This window comes from Amblyraja radiata, chromosome 19 (genome assembly GCF_010909765.2).
Source record: "Amblyraja radiata isolate CabotCenter1 chromosome 19, sAmbRad1.1.pri, whole genome shotgun sequence".
In the NCBI taxonomy this organism is placed as follows: domain Eukaryota; kingdom Metazoa; phylum Chordata; class Chondrichthyes; order Rajiformes; family Rajidae; genus Amblyraja; species Amblyraja radiata.
In genome coordinates this window covers 1,077,141-1,095,541 of record NC_045974.1, presented here as the reverse complement: position 1 = coordinate 1,095,541, position 18,401 = coordinate 1,077,141, and the positions used below count along the sequence as shown (strand labels likewise).

At 44.2% G+C, this 18,401-nt stretch overlaps 1 protein-coding gene across 2 annotated transcripts in view; it reads left to right on the top strand.

Annotated features, from left to right (window-relative positions):
* The first annotated feature begins 85 nt into the window (after positions 1-85).
* LOC116983651 (fatty acyl-CoA reductase 1-like) overlaps positions 86-18,401 on the top strand; it is a 110,086-nt gene continuing 91,770 nt past the window's right edge. For both annotated transcript variants that reach the window (XM_033037401.1, XM_033037402.1), the window contains exon 1: positions 86-205. The gene's annotated coding sequence lies outside the window, so the exon portion shown is untranslated. The remainder of the gene's footprint in view (positions 206-18,401) is intronic.

The following is an 18,401-nucleotide window of genomic DNA, read 5'->3' as shown; positions in this document are numbered from 1 at the left end:
GCGCTGTAGTGGCGGGGGTAGGCAGGGGGAGATTGTTCCCAAAGACTACATGTCCCAGCAGAGGTGGGGAGCGGCTGATGCGGGCGGGCGGTGCCTGTGTTGCGGGCCGGGTGGGGGGGGGAGCAGCAACAGCATCAGCGGGGCTGTCACGGCCGCTCCCTTGGCGTGGAGGGTGAGCGGGACAGCAGCGATCCATGCCGGCGCGGTAAGGACCAACACTCGTCCCTTATGTCCTTCCTGGGCTAAACACTCACATGCCCCTCCCTCCTCGAGGCTGGGGCTCCCTGTGTCTGTGACTCTCTCTCTGTATCTGTCTGTCTCTCTGTGTATCTCCCTCTGTGTAGTGTGTGTGTGCGCCTCTCTTTGTATCTCTCTCTCTGTGTGACTCTCTGTATCTGTCTCTCTGTGTATATCCCTGTGTGTGACAGTCCCGGTGTGTGTGTGCGTGTCTCTCTCTCTGTCTCTGACCCCACCGCTGGATGTAGCTAGCGTGGGGACCATGTGCCAATGGAGCAAGCCTGTCATTTCCTCTGTCTCCTTCATTTAAAACGCCATGTACGCTCCGCAATGAGGGTGCGTGGAACGGGAAGATGTTGCCTGTACACACGGAGGCAGCCTTGGCTCTGTGTGTGTGTGTGTGTGGTGTGCGCCTGTGGAGTGGGGGTGTGTGTGTGGGGTGTAACGCCAGGAGATGACTTCCAGCCACCTGATGTGGAGGGCCGTTCGGTCCATCTTATCTACCCTATCCCCTCCCAGACACATCTGAGAATCGACGTTGTCTCTCAACTCTGGAGATGGATTTGTTGCCATCCGCTGTCTCGCCGGGGTGAAGTTATTTTAATCGATTGGTTGTATTTAGATTAATTTCTGTGATTTAAAAAAAGAAGCAAATGTGACCTGGAGATACACGGGGAGGCTTCGGGACGATAGGTCTGAGCGAGAAGGTGGAGTAACTCAGCGGGACAGGCAACATCTCTGGAGAGAAGGAATGGGAGACCCTTCTTCAGACCCGAAACGTCACCCGTTCCTTCTATCCAGAGATGCTGCCTGTCCCGCTGAGTTACTCCAGCATTTTGTATCTTATCTCCGTTGTAGACCAGCATCTGCAGTTCCTTCCTACACACACCAGGTACTCCGGTGTGATATTCACAGGCTGCTGCCATGTGCGATTGTGTGTAGTCGTTTATGTCATGTACCTCTTCACACCACAAGTGTTGGCGTTGCAATCTGGATAGATAGGGTTTGGGAAAGAAGAATTAGTTTCATTAGAGGGGTGGGGGGCATAGACACATCTCGGATGTTGCTGAGGACGGTGTCTGTGGCTCCGTGCGGTGAAGGTCTCTGAACCCAGGGTTCACAATTGCACCGCATGGCCGCGGTACTCGCAGCCTTTGAATTCAAATCAGAAGGCTGGGTGAAACAAAAACTAGAGGATGTGGTGCATTTTCATTTCCAAAAGCCATTCAGTGAGGTGACTATATAAAATATTACTGCACAGTGTAAGAAAGAGCACAGCGTCTGAGGAAGGGGTCCAAGCCAAACATCACCTATCCATGTTCTCCACAGATGCTGCCTGATCTGCTGAGTTACTCCAGCACTCTGTGAAACGTCACCTATCCATGTTCTCCACAGATGATGCCAGAACGTTGTGTCTTTTTTTGTAAACTAGCATCTGCAGTTCATTGTTTCTTCATAAGAGCACAGGTGGGGGGGGGGGGGGGGGGGGGGGGGGGTGAAGGTAATATTTCGATTGTTTGAAATATACAGCATGGAAACAGGCCCTTCGAGTACATGGCACCATTGATAACCTATTCACACTAGCTATGTTTTCCCATTATCGCACCCAATACCCATTAACTCGGGGCAATTTACAGAAGCCAATTTATCTCCAAACCTGCATGTCTTTGGAATGTGGGAGGGAACCAGAGCACCAGGAAGAAACCCACGCAGTCACAGGGAGAACATGCAAACTCCACGCAGGCAGCAACTGAGATCAGGATTGAATCTGGGTCTCTGGCGCTGAGAAGCAGCAGCTCTACCAGCTGCACCACCCTTGCAAAGGATATATTTGCCTTTGAGGCATTACAGAAACAACCTGAGTGGAAATTCTATATCTTATATAGTTATATAGAATAGGCCTTTAGGCCCACAATGTCTGTATCAAATATGATGGCAAGTTAAATTGATGTCCACCTGAGGGGAAACGGTTCTGAATGTCAACCCTATCTATGCCACTCATAATTTGACACACTTCTATTAGCACTCCCCTCAACTTCCACCACACCAGAGAAATCAATCCAAGTCTGTCCAACCTCCCCTTACAGCTAAAACCCTCTAATCCTGGCAGAATTCTGGTTAAAAAAAGACACAAAATGCTGGAGTAACTGAATGGGTCAGACTGCATCCCTGGAAAAATCTCTGCTGAGGTGTCCACAATAAGACAATTGTGTGCAAAATGATGTATGAAAACGTTTCCTTTGCTCTTAATGAGACAATTATGGCATTAGTTACTCTGGCATGTATATCTTTTTTTGTAAATCAGCATCTGCAGTTCCTTGTATCTGCATTAGTTATATAATTGACATGGGCAAAACACAAAGTGCTAGAATAGCTCAGCATCTCTGGAGGACATGGTGAGGTACCTTTTTGTGTCAAGACCCTTCTTCATTGATCATTACACTTTGAGAAGCCAATCTCCAGACATTGAGCGATTTGTCGAGCGGAGGCGGTGTCAAGGACTAGTTGAAAGTACTGGCTGCAGTAAAGGCCATGACTCCAGACAACATCTTCGTTGTAGTAGAGAAGACTAAGTCTTCAGAACTAGCTGCACATTTTACTAACTTATTCCTTCAGTTAGGAAAGTGGAAACTTTACCAGTCATATCCCATTCACATAAAAAAAGGGTAAACTCACTCAATTTATTTACAACACTGTGGTGTAGCTGGTAGAGCTACTGCCTCAGTGCCAGAGACTCGGGTTTGATCCTGACCTTGACTGCTGTCTATGTGAAGTTTGCACATTCTCCCTGTGACTACTTGGGTTTTCTCCAAGTGCTCCGGATTCCTCGCACATCCCAAGGACGTGCACATTTGTAGGTTAAATGGCCTCTGTAAATTGTCCCTAGTGTGTAGGGACTGGATGAGAACGTGGGATAAGCTGGTACTGGTGTTAACAGATGATTGGTGATCGGCAAGGATGTGATGGGCCAAAGGGCTGGTTTTCATGCTGTATTTTTTGATCAATCATAATCTACTCTCAATTGAAACTAACATAACATGATGGAAACCCCCCAAACGTGGACCAAAGAATTGAATTCCAGAGATGAGAGTGACTGTGCTTGACATCAAGGTCACATTTGACTGATTGTGGCCAACTTGATCAGCAGAAGGCATCTTGGTCAGCATGGACAAGGGGGGGCCGAAGGGCCTGTTTGCTAGCTGTATGACTGATTCTGATGAGGTCAGTGGTTATCAAAAGGTCAGTCATCCCATCTGCAGGTGCTCCTCAAGGTAGTGTCTTGGGCTCAACCATCATCCGATCAGCTGCTTCATCGAAGAACATCCTTCGTCCATGAGATCAGAGGGCAGGATGTTGCTGGTAATTGCACAATGACCAATGCCTTTCACAACTTCTTGGCAAATGAAGCAAAGCTTCCCTCATGGGACAAGAACTAAACAACATTCAGCCAACTGCTGCTGGATGTCGAATAACATTTGAGTCACACAAATACCAGAGCAGACATCAGCTCTAAAAAAAGTCTCCAATCATCTCATGTCGGGCACTGTCTGTGTGGAGTTTGTATGTTCTCTCTGTGACTGTGCGGGTTTCATCTGAGTGCTCCAGTTTCCTCCCACATCCCAAAGATACGTGGGTTTGTAGGTTGACCTTGGTAAATTGCCCCTAGTGTGTAGGGAGTGGATGAGAAAATGGGATAACATAGAACTAATGTGAGCGGGTGATCGATGGTTGGTGTGGACTAAATGGGCCGAAGGACGTGTTTCCATGCTGTATCTTTCAGTCAATTAATTGAAGAATTTTCCCAGCGCATAGTAAATATATACATGTTTCTAAATAATTCCTGGGTTGATACCTCCTGGTGCCTTGATATTAGTGTGTCTGTAATTGTGTCATAAGGGCACAAAGTACTGGAGTAACTCAGCGGGTCAGGCAGCATCTCTGGAGAACATGGATAGGTGACGTTTCACAGAGTGCTGGAGTAACTCAGCAGGTCAGGCAGCATCTGTGGAGAACATGGATAAGTGATGTTTCACAAAGTGCTGGAGTAACTCCGCGGGTCAGGCAGCATCTGTGGAGAACATGGATAGGTGATGTTTCGGGTCAAGACACACCTTCAGACTGAAGTCATTATGCTATGCTTGATCATTTTTCTGTTCTCTTGTAAAACAATATTACACCAATAGTCTATCACGTGTACCGGGGTACAGTGTAAAACTTGGTATTTATGTACAGTACTATCTGATCTGTTTAGATAACATACAATCTAGCCAAACGTGTGTAACAGATGGAGCAAAGGATATACAGAATGCAGAATATAGTTCTCAGCATTGTAGCGCATCAGTTCCAGAGACATGTCCAGTGTGGGGTAGGGGTGAGTCTAGCTTATGGAAGGATTGTTCAGAAGCTGATAACAGAGGGGGAGAAGTTGTTCCTGAGTCTGGTGGTGCACTGAAATGCTAAAATCTTGAACTAATAAACACGTAGTGCTGGAGGAACTCAATGTATTCGGCAGCATCTGAGGAGGGAACGGGCAGGCAATGTTTTTGGTCGGGCCCCTTCTTCAGACGTAGAGTCGGGGATAGGGAGGGGGGAGGGGGAGAAAGCTGGAAAAGAGAGGTGGGGGTGAGACAAAGCATGGTAAGTGATAGGTCGATAGAGGTGAGGTGGTTTTGATTGGTAGAAGTGTGGATGTAAGTGTGAGAAGGACTGGGCAAAAGTTGTTTGCTTCACAGTAATAACAAGAGCACAAGATGTACTGTGAGGTTTAACAGTTGGAGCCCTCACCTTCATTTTTACCAATGATTAAATTGTATTAGGGATCTTTTAAGACCATGCTTTGCAACAGATATAAACTGAACGATTACCCGATCCTTTTCCATTTTTCTAGTTTAAACAGAACCTTGATTTCAGCTTTTTTGGTGGCTGTATCACTAACTATTTACTGTAAATGTAAGGAATGATGACAGTGAGAGCAATACATGTTGGTTGATGGCTTCACCCTGGCAGCTTCACTGACCATAGTGGTGTAGTATCCCATTAATAGCGTGCACTGCCACATCACCTATTCAGCACTGGAGGACATAATTTGTGTCATTTCATTTGAATAGCTATAGTAGGCAGAGTGCAGGAAGTGGCACAATCATGATCCTTATGTAAATGCATTGTCTCACAACCCTTTCTGTTACAACATCGGAATGCTATTCCAGATATACATTACTTTCATTTCCCAACTGTGACACGCATTTTCAGATTTGGACGAGACATCGTGCTTTCTGGCTATTTCATGAGTCAATTGCCATAGGTACCAGCAATGGGACAATGAAATTCTGTCTTGCTGCAGCTTTACAGGCTTGTAAGTGCAACGACACACAGGTAAATATATAATAATCAATACAATAAATTAATTATCGGTAATTAATTCAAGGTAAACAGACCATAATAGTGTAAAACCAAAGTAGGCAGTGCCGCCAAAATAAAGTCCATAGTGGATCATGGTTGCTAAGGGTAGTGGTTAAGGTTATATCGTGTTCAAGAATCTGGTGGTTGATGTGAAGAAGTTGTTTTTGAAACTGGAGGCTGCACTTTTCAGGCTACTTTAGCATAGCCTGCAATTTGTTTTTATTTATTTAGTTTTTTTGTGATCTGACCATTACTTTCCCATCTGTAAATGCCTGTGAGAAGCAGTTGTTGAACGGCTACTTTAACCAGTATTCTCCCTGGTTGTAGAAGTCGTAGGGTTGGGAGGTTCTGGCAGAGTCATATTTGTACGGTACACGTTAGGCACGTAAGGGTGGTGGTTGGAGACAGTTTCAATCAAGTGTGCTTTATTGTACTGGATGATGCTGACCTTGCTGAGACTTGTTGGCATTGTACTCAACCTGGCAGGTAATTCCATCACATTCCTGATGGGTGCCTAGTAAATGGTGACAAAGCTGTGGGCTGTCATGGTGTTTATGTGGGTGGTTCCAAGCGCATTTCTGGTCAGTGCTGACCCCCTGGTCATTGATGTTGGGGAGATTGATTGTGCCATTCGACACTAAGAGTAAGTGGTTAGTGACCCTCTCCTTTTGGAAATGGTGGTTGCCTCGCAATTGATAGCACAAATGTTATGCACCACTTCCCACCCCATGCCTGAACATTGTCCATGTCTTGCTGTAGTGGGCAGGGACTGCTTTATTTGCTGAAGAGTTGGCAATGGAATTGAATGTCCATGAAAGTGAAAGAACTAGGCTTAGGACATTACTATGAACTCCTGCAGTGATGTCCTGGTGTTGGGGTGATTTACTGTCACGATATCAGGTATAATAATCCAGCTATTAACATAGATTTTTGCAGATGCTAGAATCTTGAGCCAAAAACCCAAAGTGCTCCAATAACCCAACAGGTCGGGTAGCATTTATGGAGCGCATGGATAGGCGATGATTTGGGTCGGGACCCTTCTTCAAACTGGAGCATGAAGAAGCATCCTGATCCTATCCATGTTCTCCAGAAATGACTCACTGAAACTAGTCATTTCTGGAGAACATTATGTTTTCCGCCACTTAATGTTTTTTTGCTTTAAATATACAGATATATGTAACAAGTTGCAGATTGGCATTTTGTATTGTATTGTATTGTATTCAAATTTATTGTCATTGTCTCAGTTAGAGACAACGAAATGAATTTCCCTTACAGGCAGTATCATAAAAATAAAAATAAATAAATAATAATAATAAATAATAAAACATATTAAAAATAAAATAGAATTAAAAAAAATTTGGATATTCATTCTTGTTCTCAAAATGGTATTGTTCAAGTGTGGTAACATATCAACTTGGGAAACATACAATGAGTAATACAGCATGAAATGTTGCCAATAATAATATGAAATTAAAGAAAAGGAATGTTGATCTTTTGTTAAATGAATTCTAGTTTGGTGAGAGAATGATACATTCTGTTTGTTAAAGGGGCAAGTCACTTTCCGAAACTATTTTGGTTTCACTATCACATTATGCTCGCAGCAGAAATAACATTCATTAAAGGTGATTCTGTAATTTATTTAGTATACGCATATGTTTGATCATGGTTTTGCACTGCACCCTTTTCAATGTAGAGTATTAAAAATGTAGAAACAAAGAACAGCAGATCTGGTTAATAGACAAAAGGACACAAAGTGCTGGAGTAACTCAGCAGGTCAGGCAGCATCTCTGGAGAACATGGATAGGTGATGTTTTGGTTTGGGACCTTCTTCAGACACAAAGACCCACAGAGTTACTCCAGCACTTTGTCTTTTTACTGATTTATTTTAGGGAGTTTCTCAATTTCTTTGACTAACTCAACAATCTTTTTGGAAGTAATTTGTCTTGAAAGCCAGAATTGCCTTGAGAGGTGTCCCACTTCCTTTAAACTCATTATGCTCACAGAGAATCTATTATGACACTTTGTAACATGTAAAGACAAATATTTTGGCATTAATAGGAATAACATTTGCTCGTCTGGCACTAGCAAAGTCTCAACGGTGTCCACGTATCAGATTGTTACTGTATTATCTCTCATTAGCCAAATATATACTCCCTTGCCTCAGGGGAGTATATATTTTGAACTAGTGTGCAATCATTCTTTAATTATTACCATTGCTTGACTAGTTTCATACCTTTTATTGTAGTTTCCCAGTCCACCATAGCCAATTCCTGCCTCATACTTAAAATATTTTTGTTTTGTTCTGTTTAAGTTGTGACCCTGGATTCAGATTAAACTAGTTTTAGTTTAGATATAGCATGGAAACATGTTCTTCGGCCTGCGAGTTCACGTTGACTATCCATTACCTGTTCCCAATACGTCTATGTTATCCTTCTTTCTCATCCACTCCCTGCTCATTAGGGTCAATTTACAGAGACCAATTAACCTACGAACCCACACGTCTTTGGGATGTGGAAAGAAACCAGAGAATCAGAGGAAACCCACGCTGTCACAGGGAGAGCATGCAAACTCCACACAGACAGCAACCAAGGTCAGGATCGAACCTGGGTCAGGATCGAACTGACACTGTGAGACAGCAGCTCTAGCAGTTGCGCCACTATGCAACCCCTTTTTGTAGATCTTTGTTTGGTCATATCTTTCAATCTTTTCTCATTTCAAAAATATTACTTCAATCATAAATGCTGAAGATTTGTCAGATGCATTTGATATAAGCCCCAAGAAACAGCAGATGCTGAAATCTTGAGCAAAACACAAAGTGCTGGAGTGCCTCAGTGGGTCAGGCAGCATCGGTGGAGGAAATTGTATTTTTGTCTGGAAGCCAGCAAGTAATTCTTTTTGCAACTTGTTCCATGACACTGCCTTCTCTGACCATATTTCAGGTTATCTTTTCACAGTCTATTTCAGGATATCTTATCAGTCATTTTGAAAGTCTATATAAATTACACTTACATTATCACTGTTGACTATTTCCTCCAAATAAAATTTAAGTTTGGTTGAGCAATTTTTTTTCTTTTAAAATCCTCAATGGCTATTCATTATTATACTTTTTTACACTAAATATTCTTCTTTACTGACTATTCCATTCTGCACTTCATTTTCTTACTGTTGAGCTGAAGCAGTATATAGAAACATAGGATATAGGTGCAGGAGTAGACCATTCGCCCCTTCGAGCCAGCACCGCCATTCAATATGATCATGGCTGATCGTTCAAAATCAGTAACCCATTCCGGTTTCCCCCCCCATATCCCTTGATTCCCTTAGCCATAAGATCTAAATCTAACCCTCTCTTGAAAACATCCAGTGAATTGGCCTCCACTGTCTTCTGTGGCAGAGAATTCCACAGATTCACAACTCTCTGCGTGAAAAGGTATTTCCTCATCTTAGCCCCTAAATGGCCTACCCCTTATTCGTAAACTGTGACCTGATTCTGGTCTCCCCCAACATCGGGAACAATTTTCCTGCATCTACCCTGTCCAATCCTCTAAGAATTTCATGTTTCTATATAATCCCCTCACATCCTTCTAAATTCCAGCAAATACAAGCCCAGTCGAACCATTCTTTCATCATACAGTACGTCAGGCCCGCCATCCCGTGAATTAACCTGGTGAACCTACGCTGCACTCCCTCAATAGCAATAATGTCCTTCCTCAAATTAGGAGACCAAAATTGCACACAATACTCCAGGGGCAGTCTCACCAGGGACTTGTGCAACTGCAGTATGACCATCTTGCTCCTAAACTCCAATCCTCTTGCAATAAAGGCCACTGCCTGCTGTACCTGCATGCTTACTTTCTGTGACTGATGTACAAGCACATCTAGGTCTCGTTGCACCTCCCCTTTTCCTAATCTGACACCATTCAGATAATAATCGGCCTTCCTGTTCTTGACACCAAAGTGGATAATCTCACATTTATACTGCATCTGCCATGCACCCAACCTATTCAAGTCACCCTGCAGCCCATAGCATCCTCCTTGCCACTCACACTGCCACCCAGCTTTGTGTCATCCTCAAACTTAGAGATGTTACATTTAATTCCCTCGTCTAAATCGTTAATGTATATTGTAAACAACTGGGGTCCCAGCACCGAGCCTTGCGGCACCCCACTATTTACTGCCTGCCATTTTGAAAAGGACCCGTTAATTCCTACCCTTTGCTTCCTGTCTGTCAACCAGTTCTCTATCCATGTCAATACCCTACCCCCAATACCGTGCTCTAATTTTGCACACTAATCTCTTGTGTGGGACCTTGTCAAAGGTTTTTTGAAAGTCCAGATACACCACATCCACTGGCTCTCCCTTATCCATTCTACTTGTTACATCAAAAAAATCCAAAAGATTAGTCAAGCATGATTTCTCCTTCATAAATACATACTGACTTTGACTGATCCCATCACTGCTTTACAAATTTTTGGTATAACATCTTTAATAATCGACCAGCATCTTCCCCACTACTGATGTAAGGCTAACTGGTCTATAATTCCCCGTTTTCTGTCCCCTTTCTTGAAAAGTGGAGTTACATTGGCTACCCTCCAGTCCACAGGAACTGATCCAGAGTCAAGAGAACATTAAAAAATGATCACCAATGCATCCACAATTTCTAGTGCCACTTCCTTGAGTACTCTGGGATGCAGACCATCAGGCCCTGGTGATTTATCTGCCTTCAGTCCCAACAGTTTACCTAACACCATTTTCAGACTAATGTGGATTCCCTTCAGTTCCTCCCTCCCGCTAGATCCTCGGTCCCCTAGTATTTCCGGGAGATTGTTTGTGTCTTCCTTAGTGAAGACAGAACCAAAGTACTAGTTTAACTGTTCTGCCATTTCCTTATTTCCTAATATAAATTCACCTGTCTCTGACTGTAAGGGACATACATTTGTCTTCACTAATCTTTTACTTTTTACATACCTAAAGAAACTTTTACAGTCCGTTTTTATATTCCCCGCAAGCTTTCTTTCATGTTCTCCTTTCCCCCTCTTAATTAACCCCTTTGTCCTCCTCAGATGAATTCCAAATTTCTCCCAGTCCTCTGGTTTGCCACTTCTTCTGGCCAATTTATATGCCTCTTCCTTGGCTTTAACATTATCCTTGACTTCCCTCGTCAGCCATGGTTGAGCCGCCTTCCCAGTTTTATTTTTTTGCCAGTGATGAACAGTTTCTGGAGTTCATCCTTGCAGTCTTTAATTCTTCAGCCATTGCATCTCCAGTCAATCCTTTAAGTATAATTTGCCAGTCTATCCTAGCAAATTCCCTTCTCATACCTTCAAAGTCTCCATTATTCAAGTTCAGGACGCCAGTCTCTGAATTAACCGTGTCACTCACACTAATGCAGAATTCTACCATATTATGGTCACTGTTGCCCGGTGCCTTGCACAAGATCGCTAACTAATCCTTCCTCATTACACAATATCCAGTCTAGGATGGCCTGCCCTCTAGTCGGTTCCTCTACATATTGGTTTAAAAACTCACCCCATATACATTCCAGGATTATCTATTATCTGTTCCTCAAATCCTTTTAAAATATACGGATGCTATCCACCAGTGATATATATGTATAGGAAGGAACTGCAGATGCTAGTTTAAACTGAAAGACACAAAAAGCTGTAGTAACTCAGCGGGACAGACGGCATCACTGGAGAGAAGGAATGGATGATGTTTCGGGTCGAGACCCTTCTTCAAACTGCTGGAGTCTGAAGGAGGGTCTCGATCTGAAACGTCACCTGTTCCTTCCCTCCTGAGATGCTGCCTGTCCCGCTGAGTTACTCCAGCTTTTTGTGCCTATCCTCAATATAATATATCATTTTTTTCCATTTTAATGACACTACTTTATTACTCTTTTCATCCTATGACATCTTGGCTTTTCTTCCCACTAAATACTGAAGCAAAATTACTTAATATTTCTATTTTTTAAATTATTACATTTGTATGGTTCCGTATAGTCTTCATGGCCCTGTTCCAATCCCAACTTTAAAAAAAAATCAATGTGCAAAGTAGTTTACTGTTGATTGATAATTTAATTTCATTGTGACTCTTTGCCTTAATTGACTTCTTTGGCAACCTTTAAGAAAGAACTGCAGATGCTGGAAAAATCGAAGGTAGACAAAAATGCTGGAGAATCTCAGCGGGTGAGACAGTATCTATGGAGCGAAGGAATAGGTTTCACTTCTTTGGAAACCTTGGTATACTCTTGTACATTTTTCTGTTGTCTGTGGATGCCTTTTTTTCCTACTCTGATGTCCTATGTCTTTATTCATCCATGTAATCGTACCGGTGTTAGGTTTGCATTCCTCCTGGGCATTGAGTGCCATTTTAAATGGCTTCCATTGACAGTAGTACTTAGTCTTCATCTTGCAGGTGTAGCCATGATATTTATACTTTATTATAGTCATGCAAAAGTAGCACCCTCAGGGGCAATATCACTGCATTCAAGTGCTTGTATTTTTATTATTGGTTTGCTGCCGAGCTGGAATGAGCTGTTTTGGCGGTGAGTGAGTTTTGTACAGGCCTGTTCTCTAAGCGTTTAAATTGAGGTCAGACAGGTTTAGGAAGTGCTAAGTGTGTCTTGAGGATCTGGCAAACATTTTGCAAACCATGCTGTATTTATATTTTATACAGTATCCCAAACGGTGCTAGCTAGCATTTTCTGCATAGGCTTGTCCTGTCTCACACCAGAGCTCAGTGGAGCATTGTCTCCAGACTTGTATTACTTGATACTACTTTGTTAAAGCCAACATCATTGTCTACTGGTGCTGAACTCTCAATGTATACTCTGGGGTTTAGAAGGATGAGAGGAGATCTTATTGAAACATATAAGATTGTTAAGGGTTTGGACACGCTAGAGGCAGGAAACATGTTCCCGATGTTGGGGGAGTCCAGAACCAGGGGCCACAGTTTGTGAATAAGGGGTAAGCCATTTAGAACAAAGACGAGGAAACACTTTTTCTCACAGAGAGTTGTGAGTCTGTGGATTTCTCTGCCTCAGAGGGTGGTGGAGGCCAGTTCTCTGGATACTTTCAAGAGAGCTAGATAGGGCTCTTAAAGATAGCGGAGTCAGGAGATATGAAGAGAAGGCAGGAACGGGGTACTGATTGGGGATGATCAGCCATGATCACATTGAATGGTGGTGCTGGCTCGAAGGGCCGAATGGCCTACTCCTACTTCTATTGTAAACGTGTTGTGATTACTGTTGTAATTTATATCATTTAAAAAACAATTGAACTCTATTTATAGACTCCAACCGTGGTCATTTTCACATGAAAGTGATTTGAGGAGATACAAGAAACTGCAGAAGGTACACAAAATTGCTGGGGAAACTCAGCGGGTGCAGCAGCATCTATGGAGCGAAGGAAATAGGCGACGTTTCGGGCCGAAACCCTTCTTCAGACTGATGGGGGGTGGGGAAAGAAAGAAGGAAAAGGGGAGGAGGAGGAGGAGCCCGAGGGCGGGCGGATGGGAGGGTGGGAGGAGACAGCTAGAGGGTTAAGGAAGGGGAGGAGACAGCACGGGCTAGCCAAATTGGGAGAATTCAATGTTAATGCCATAAGGACGCAAGGTCCCCAGACGGAATATGAGGTGCTGTTCCTCCAATTTCCGCTGTTGCTCACTCTGGCAATGGAGGAGACCCAGGACAGAGAGGTCGGATTGGGAATGGGAGGGGGAGTTGAAGTGCTGAGCCACGAAACTGCAGATGCTGGTTTACACAAAAGGATACAAAGTACTGGAGTAACTCGGCGGGTCAGGCAGCAGCTGTGGAGAACATGGGTAGGGGGCGTTCCAGTTTTGAAAAAGGATCGCGATTCAGAACATGCCTATCCATGTTCTTCAGAGATGCTGCCTGACCCACTGAGTTATTCCAGAACTCTATGTCTGAAAGTGATTTAATGTGTTTAAACAGCACATTTTGGCCTGATAATGGCTGAGAAATGTGTTTGGGAGAAGAGAGCTACGAGTCAGGCAGAATCATGTGTTTGGGATCTTAGAAGGACTCAACATCATGAGCCTGAGGTAGGAAGGAAGGGCAAGAAGCAGGGTGACTGGGAAGGTGTTAGGGTAGGTGATGAGAGGTGGGTTAGGTGACTGGGAGGTGGTTGGACAAAACGGGGTAGAGGGGTGGTGAATAGATACAAAATGCTAGAGTAACTCAGCAGGACAGGCAGCATCTTCAGACTGAAGGGTCTCGATCTGAAACGTCACCCATTCCTTCTCTCCAGAGATGTTGCCTGTCCCGCTGAGTTACTCCAGCATTTTGTGTCTATCTTGGATTTAAACCAGCATCTGCAGTTCTTTCCTAGAGAGTTATTTTCAAGAGAGTTAGATTGTTCAAGAGTGAGTTAGATTTAGCTCTTAGTGCTAAGGGAATCAAGGGATATGGGGGGGAAAGCCAGAATGGGGTACTGATTTTAGATGATCACACATGACCATGTTGAATGGTGGTGCTGTAATATAATTGCTGAGGTGACCCGTTGTCTTGTCAAAAACATTTCATTGTACCGTTGACCCTGTGTTAACCTACATATGACAAATAAAACTGAACTGAACTGGCTCGAAGGGCCGAATGGCCTACTTCTGCACCTATTTTTCAATGTTTCTGCACAGAGAGGTGTGGTGGGGGCAGGACAAGATAGCTGGGGGGTCAGGATGACTGGGTTAGGGCAGGGTGACTGTGGGAGTGGGGGCAGGACATGGTGGGTGGGGCGGGGAATATTACTTGAACGCTGGGACTGCACTGTGGAGATCTCACATGAGGGAGACGAGTCCTCACACCAGCTGTGTGGAGGAGATATTGTACCTGCGGTCTGGGGTCACGGAGCCGGCGTGTGGACGGAAGATGGCGGATGCGCAGCCGCAGCGAGGCCGTTGTTTGAGGCCACACACACACACACACCTGAGGTGATAGAGAGCTTCGGGCAGCAGCGGCGATGGGCGAGACCGTTGTTTGGCGCCATTCTCCCGGCACGGAGCGTCGGGAGGCATCGAGGGACGTGGAGAAGGAAGGGCGAGCGTCCCGGCGGTTTGGCGCCACACAAATGGCGGCGAGCGTCGTGAGGGAGGGACAGCGAGCGTCGAGGCGGTTTGGGGCCACACATACCTGGCGTGGAGCGTCGAGAAGAAGCTTCTGGAAGCATCGAGAGGCGTGGAGGAAGGGCGGGCGGGCGTGCCGACGGTTTGGCGCCACACATACCTGGCGTGGATCGTCGAGTGGAAGCTTCTGGAAGCATCGAGGGACGTGGAGAAGGAACGGGCGGCGTCCAGACGGGGTTTGGCGCCACACACACCTGGCGTGGATCGTCGAGAGGAAGCTTCTGGAAGCATCGAGGGACGTGGAGAAGGAAGGGCGAGCGTCCCGACGGTTTGGCTTCCACACAAATGGCGGGCGGCGAGGGTCGAGAAGGAACGGGCGTCGTCCAGACGGGGTTTGGCGCCACACGCCTGGCGGGCGGCGTCGAGAGGAAGCTTCTGGAAGCATTCGAGGGACGTGGAGAAGGAAGGGCGAGCGTCCCGACGGTTTGGCTTCCACACAAATGGCGGCGAGGGTCGAGAAGGAACGGGCGGCGTCGAGGCCGTTTGGCGCTCCCTGCCCGTTGCCATGGCGCCCTGCTATATTGTGCTCTGGCTCTGGCGGTGGCGGCGGTCGGGCAGCGAGGGAGGAGGCAGACAGGGAGGCGAGGAGGGAGGTGGAGGAGGAGGAATGTCCCTGGAGCCCGGGCACCGCGCCCACCCGCTGGAAAACTGACTGGAAGAGTCTGCCCCCAGCATCTGTCACCTTGACATCACCTCTGCTTCAAGGTTTGATGGAAATTATCCATCCTCATCAAGTAAGATCTTTTTCTCCCCTATTTATTTTAATGGCCATAAATTCTTTAGGGATTTCCTACTTAAAGATGTTTCGTTATCCACTGTTTTAACATGTTAATGTGTAATTAATTAGCTGCAGGATGTTCTGCAGCATGAATGAACGTGATGGCCTCACTTGCTGTAAATGGCCAATATTCTTTCATCTTGCATCTTCCGGTGTAGTCAAATATGCAGAGAATATAGAACAGTGCAGCACTGGAACAGGCTTTTTGACCCATAATGTCTATGCTAAACATGATGCCAAGTTAGACTAATCTCCTCTGCCTGCATATGATCCAGATCCCTCCATTCCCTGCATATCCATGAACCTGTTTAAGGACTATGGTATCTGCTTCCACCACCACCTCTGGCAGCGTGTTCCATCCACCCTCTGTGTAAAAACAACTTGTCCTGCACATATCCTTTAAACTTTGCCCCTCTCACCTTAAAGTTATGCCTAAAGCTGGTTAAATGCAAAGATCCAGGTTAAGACAGTTACTTCAAAGCTGCTTCATTCAAACTGCTCTGGCATAAACTTCAGAAATCCATGGTCTGATTAAACAATAATGATATACATATTGTTTAAGAAGGAACTGCAGATGCTGGAAAATCGAAGGTACACAAAAAAGCTGGAGAAACTCAGCGGGTGCAGCAGCATCTATGGAGCGAAGGAAATAGGCAACGTTTCGGACCGAAAAACCCTTCTTCAGACTGAAGAAGGGTTTCGGCCCGAAACGTTGCCTATTTCCTTCGCTCCATAGATGCTGCTGCACCTGCTGAGTTTCTCCAGTTTTTTTATGTACCTATGATATACATATTGTCTTGCTGTAAAATATCATAATATTACTCTTTTGTTGCATGAGATGTATGTAAGTTTTGGAAATTTGATCAATATATTAATTATTAATTGGCAAACTTAACTGAAAAAGTATTTTATATTCAAAATAAGTTTATCCATGACATTTCATCATCCGTGTTACTTGTATATTTATGTTGAAATATTTATTGCACATTGCAGATGTTAATTTGAATATTGTGCTTCGTATTTCCTTGTTCACTATCTATTTGGATTAATTACCTAGCCAACTAGAGGATACAATTGTTACTGTTTGGCTGGCTTTCCCATTACTGCACCCTGACTGGAATTGATATTGGAAAAGCAATAGTCTGCACAGAGATACTTAGATCCTTCAGTGCAGTTTTCCTTGTGACAAACAGAGTGGCGCAGTGGTCCAGCGGTAGAGTTGTTGTCTTACAACGTCAGAGACCCAGGTTCGATCCTGACTACGGGTGCCATCTGTATGGAGTTTGGGTTTTCTCCTGGTTTCTTCCCACATTCCAAAGACATACAGGTTTGTTGGTTAAGTTTGTTGGTCTGAAGAAGGGTTTTGTATCGTCTGCCCAACGGGAGCAGGGAAAAGAAGGAATGGTCAAGGTGGGATATGTATTTGATTATGTTGGCTGTGTTGGCAGCATGAAGTGTGGATGACCGATGGTGGGGAGTCTGGTCTGTGTGATGTACTGGGCTCCATCCTGTGATTTCTTGTGTTCTCTGGCAGACCTGTTCCCAAATGAAGCTGAGATGCAACCTGACAGTATACTTTCAACAGTGTATCTGTAGAAGTCTGTAAGAGTTATTGGAGACATGCCAAATGTCCTCAGTCTGTAGATGCAAAGACATGTGTGGGTATATAAACAAAGGCATCTAATTATTCTTCTCTCGGAACCATGCAACTTGTTGATTGATTCACTATGCATGCATGGATAAAAGTTTCAGAAATAACTTATTGCCTTTGAAGAGAATTATATAGTGTATTATTCTAATAATTAATAAAGAAGCAGGAAGAATGATCTATATTGATTTCTCTCACTTCAGGTAGCCCCAGCATTCCCTCTATCCCTCCCCCACCCAAGTCGCTCTAGCTTCTCGTTTTCACCCTACAAGCAGCTAACAATCAGCAGCTAACAATGGCCTGTTTCCTTTATCATTGTTACTTTTTTGCATATCTTTCATTCATTGTTCTTTATCTCTCCACATCACCGACTATATCTCTCGTTTGCCTTATCCCTAACAAGTCTGAGGAAGGGTCTCAACCTGAAACGTCACCCATTCCTTCTCTCCAGAGATGCTGCCTGTCCCGCTGAGTTACTCCAGCTTTTCGTGTCTATCACCGGTTTAAACCAGCATCTGCAGTTCCTTCTTACACATGATCTATTCTGATGTGTCAGGGGAAGTATTGTTTAACGTTAGTTGTGTATATCTCAGATATCAGCACCTGTCTGCTTTGAACTTTAGGATATCAAAAAGCAGGATTTAATATTCATCACAGAAATATCTCATTTGTCTTGAAACCCATAACTGCAGATGCTGTCCTATAATGTTGTGGAAAGTATCTGACTCTTGGTATGTCAGTGATTGTTATTCCACAAATGTAAATAACAATTTCAATCATTTGAGGCTCAAAACTGGTTATGATTGACATCCACAAAAGGAATACATTCATAAGAATACATTCATAAGAGCACATTTTCCTTAGTTATTGTTTTTATTTGATAGGCATGCACAGTTTTACTCACTTGCACACCATCTGTTATACAGTAAATGATTCTATGCCTGCTGAACTCGTAAAACTATGTAAGCAAAAACACAAAATACTCGGCAGATCAAACGGCATCTGTGGAGTGAGAAACACTTTGCGTTTCAAGTTAATAATCTTTTATCAGTTCTGTTCACAAATGGTGCCTGAGTATTTCCAACATTTTTTAGTGCAGCGAATCTTCATGTTCAAGGTGCATGCCTACAGGAATGCAGGTGTGTTTCTGGCCACTTAAGTGTGATGATACAGAATACAATTTGTTTAATATGTAACCAG